We start from the raw sequence: 4696 nt of genomic DNA, 5'->3' as shown, positions 1-4696 counted from the left end.
ATGATCCTCATCAGTAGATAGTTATGTAGAGGAATAGTCAGATGACATCAACAAAATGTCAGTATCAAGCTGCCGCTTCAAAACCGAAGTGGTGGTTGGGTGTGAAGTGGAATTTAATAAGTCGGAGGAAACAAATTAATAGGAAGGAGGAGCCAATAATTACGTGGAGTCCATGGAATCCTGTAGCTACGAAGAAGGTTGATCCGTAAACTCCGTCAGCGATTGAGAAAGGAGCTTCATAATATTCTGTTGCTTGAAGTGCTGTAAAGTAGAATCCTAGAAGGATGGTTATGAATAGGGCTTGGGTGGCTTGAGTTCGATTACCCTCTGTGATACTGTGATGTGCTCATGTGACGGTAACACCGGAGGCTAGTAAGATTGCTGTGTTCAGTAGAGGTACTTCTATAGGGTTGAGGGGTTTAATCCCTATGGGGGGTCATTGACCTCCGAGTTCTGGGGTGGGAACTAGGCTTGAATGGAAGAATGCTCAGAAAAAGCCTAGGAAGAAGAAGGCTTCAGATGTAATAAATAAGATTATGCCATAGCGTAGACCTTTTTGGACAGTAGGTGTATGATGACCTTGGAATGTACTTTCTCGTACAATGTCACGTCATCATTGGATTATAACAAGGATTATTGTTAGCAAACCTAGTGTTAGTAGTTGAGTGGAGTTATGGTGGAATCATATAGCTAGCCCTGAGGTGGTGAGGAGGGCGGCTGCTGCTCCGAAAATGGGTCAAGGGCTTGGATCAACTATGTGGAATGAGTGTGCTTGGTGGGTCATTGGGGTTAGATATTTTCTTGTAGGTAAAGACTTAATAGGAGGACAAAAACATAGGCTTGGATTATAGCAACTGCTACTTCTAGAATGGTAAGTAGTAGGAGGATAATTGTGGTTAGTAAAGATACTGTTGGTATAATGGGTAGGAGGACAGTGGAGGCGGTTGAGATAAGTTGGATAAGTAGGTGTCCGGCTGTGAGGTTGGCTGTTAGGCGGACTCCTAGGGCTAAAGGGCGGATGAGTAAGCTGGTAGTTTCGATTAAAATAAGAGCAGGAATTAGGGCTGTTGGGGTACCTTCTGGTAGGAGATGGCCTAGTGCAATTGAGGGTTGGTTCCGTAGCCCTGTAAGCAGAGTAGCAAGTCATAGAGGGAAAGCTAGGGCAAGATTTATTGATAGTTGAGTGGTGGGAGTGAATGTATATGGTAGAAGTCCTAGGAGGTTGATTGTCAGTAAGAGGATTATGAGGGAAAGTAAAATTAGGGCTCATTTGTGTCCTTTCTTGTTCAATGGGGTTATGAGTTGCTTTGTAATTAGTTGAAAAAACCAGAGTTGAAGGGTGGAGATACGGTTTGTGATTCACCGGTTGTCAGGTGAGGGGAATAGGAGTGTTGGGAATAGGAGTGAAATGAGGATTAGTGGGATTCCTAGAAGAGATGGACTTATAAATTGATCGAAGAAGCTTATGTTCATGGTCAGTTTCAGGGGGAGGCTTTTATAGTGGAAAGGGTTTTATTTGAAGGGGGGTTTGTGGGAGTAAATAGTAGGATTTTGGGTTGTAAAATGAAGGTGAAGGTTAATCATGAAGTTAGTAGGATAAAAAATCATGGTGCTGGGTTTAGTTGAGGCATATCATTAAGGAGGGGTTAGAGATCCTCTTTCTCTAGCTTAAAAGGCTAGTGCTGGTTCATAGCTTCTTAATGCTTAGGATGATAGAAGAGAGGATCAGCTTTCAAAGTGGGTGAGAGGGGCTGATTCGACTACGATAGGTATAAAACTGTGGTTGGCTCCACAAATTTCTGAGCATTGGCCATAAAAGATTCCAGGTCGAGTGGTAATGAAGGATGTTTGGTTGAGTCGTCCTGGGATAGCATCAGTTTTTACACCAAGGCTAGGGACAGCTCAGGAGTGCAGAACATCATCGGCGGTGACAATGACTCGAATAGGAGATTCTATGGGAATAACAATACGGTGGTCGACTTCTAGTAATCGGAAGTGGCCTAGTGGGAGTTCTGATGTGGGGAGTATATATGAATCGAAGGTTAAGTCTTTGAAATCTGTGTATTCATAGGTTCAGTACCATTGATGACCAATGGCTTTAAGGGTGAGGTCAGGCTCGTCAATTTCGTCTATTATGTAGAGAATTTGGAGAGAGGGGAGAGCTAGTATGATTAAAACGATTGCAGGGAGGATAGTTCAAACTAGTTCTACTTCTTGTGCGTCAACAGTATTTGAGGAAAGTTTTTCTTTAAGTATGAGGGATAGGAGATAAAGTACTAAGCTACAGATTGCTAGGGCAACTATTAAAGCGTGGTCATGAAATTCAATTAGTTCTTCTATGATAGGGGATGAGGCGTCTTGGAAACCGAATTGAGAGTGGTTAGCCATTGGAAGGAGGTGGGGTGTACTGGAATTTCACCTGTAATTTAGTCATGACAAGACTATGTAATTGTTTTACTAACAGCCCATAAGAAAGAAGCATGAGTGGCTTAATGCGGTTGGCTTGAAACCAGCTTGTGAGGGTTCGATTCCTTCCTTTCTTGGATTTGGACAAAGGCTGGTTCCTCGAAGGTGTGATATGGGGGCGGGCAGCCATGAATTCATTCGATGTTGGTTGTAATAAGTTCGGGTTGTAGGACTTTTCGTTTAGATGCAAAGGCTTCTCAGATAATGAATATAAGTATAATTACAGCGATTATAGAGATGAGTGAACCAATGGAAGATAAAGTGTTTCATAGAGTATAGGCGTCTGGGTAGTCTGAGTATCGTCGTGGCATGCCAGCTAGGCCTAGGAAATGTTGGGGGAAGAAGGTTAGGTTTACTCCTGTAAATATTACACCAAAGTGTGCTTTAGCTCATGTTGGGTGGAGAGTGTATCCTGTAAAGAGTGGGAATCAGTGTGTGAATCCTGCTAGGATTGCAAATACGGCACCTATAGATAAGACGTAATGGAAATGTGCTACTACATAATAGGTATCATGGAGGGCGATGTCTAGGGAAGAGTTAGCTAGGACAATGCCTGTAAGTCCTCCAATAGTGAATAGGAAAATGAATCCTAGGGCTCATAGTATAGGTGGTTCTCATTTAATAGTACCTCCGTGTAGGGTAGCTAATCAGCTAAAGACTTTAATGCCAGTGGGAATTGCAATAATTATTGTGGCAGATGTAAAATATGCTCGGGTATCTACGTCTATTCCTACTGTGAATATATGATGAGCTCATACGATAAAGCCTAAGAAGCCGATGGATAGTATGGCTCAGACTATTCCTATATAGCCGAATGGTTCTTTTTTGCCAGCATAGTAGGCTACAACGTGTGAGATAATACCAAATCCTGGTAGGATAAGAATGTAGACTTCTGGATGACCAAAAAATCAGAAGAGGTGTTGGTATAGAACTGGATCTCCACCTCCTGCGGGGTCAAAGAATGTAGTGTTGAGATTGCGGTCTGTCAGGAGTATGGTGATACCGGCAGCGAGAACTGGTAGAGAGAGGAGGAGAAGAACTGCGGTGATTAGGACAGATCATACGAACAAGGGGGTTTGATATTGTGATAGGGCTGGTGGTTTCATGTTAATTGCAGTGGTAATGAAGTTGATGGCACCTAGGATTGAGGAAATGCCTGCAAGATGAAGTGAGAAGATGGCCAGGTCTACTGAAGCTCCAGCATGTGCTAGATTGCCAGCTAATGGTGGGTATACGGTTCATCCAGTTCCTACTCCGGCTTCAATTGTAGATGAGGCTAGGAGGAGAAGGAATGATGGGGGAAGAAGTCAGAAACTTATGTTGTTCATGCGTGGGAATGCTATATCGGGGGCACCAATTATTAGGGGGACTAGTCAGTTGCCAAATCCTCCAATTATAATAGGTATTACTATAAAGAAGATTATTACAAAAGCATGGGCGGTAACAATTACATTATAGATTTGGTCGTCTCCTAGAAGGGTTCCTGGTTGTCCAAGTTCTGCTCGGATAAGGAGACTTAGGGCAGTACCAATCATGCCGGCTCAGGCGCCGAAAATTAAGTATAGGGTACCAATATCTTTGTGGTTTGTTGAGAATAGTCATCGGTTGATGAAAGTCATAGGTAAGATGGCCGAGAGTTAAGGCGTTAGGCTGTAGACCTTTTGACAGAGGTTTAATTCCTCTTCTTATCGACTCTGTAGTGAATTTCATATTGAGTTGCAAGCTCAAAGATATGCATTAAGTATGCATCAGGGTCTAGTAGACAGGAGCCTGGTGGTTATGGCATCTAACTGTTAATTAGAAAGATATGGGATCGAAGCCCATCTGTCTAGGAAAGGTCCTAGCTTAGTTAAAGTGCCTGGGTTGCATTCAGGAGATGCAGGATAATGTCCTGCGGATCTTAACAGAAACTAAGAGGAGATAACTCTTGTCTAGGGCTTTGAAGGCCCTCAGTTTAAGTAACCTAAGTTTCTATGGAATTGTGAGAATTGTAGGAGATAAAGGTAAGAGTATAATTGACAGCATGGTGAGTGTAGAGGTTAGGGTGTTAATAGGTTTGCTAACTTGTCACTGTTTTATATGGTTAACGGAGTTGGGTGGGAGGGTGATTGTTGCACAATAGGCAAAGCGAAGGTAGAAGAAAAGTCCTAGCAGGGAGAGTAGGGCAATGATAGTTGCTGCGGTTGTTAGCTCTTGTTTGGTCAATTCTTGGATGATTAGTCATTTGGCG

At 42.9% G+C, this 4696-nt stretch overlaps 1 pseudogene across 1 annotated transcript; it reads right to left on the bottom strand.

The window, feature by feature from the left end:
• On the bottom strand, positions 1 to 4103 carry LOC126652490 (uncharacterized; annotated as a pseudogene). The gene has a single exon (XR_007631993.1). The product of XR_007631993.1 is annotated as an uncharacterized LOC126652490 (transcript).
• Positions 4104 to 4696: the final 593 nt, after the last annotated feature.

This window comes from Myiozetetes cayanensis, unplaced genomic scaffold, assembly GCF_022539395.1.
Source record: "Myiozetetes cayanensis isolate MyiCay16 unplaced genomic scaffold, myiCay2020 scf894, whole genome shotgun sequence".
NCBI lineage: Eukaryota > Metazoa > Chordata > Aves > Passeriformes > Tyrannidae > Myiozetetes > Myiozetetes cayanensis.
Note: the sequence above shows the minus strand (reverse complement) of the source record. Positions and strands in the feature narration are given on the sequence as shown.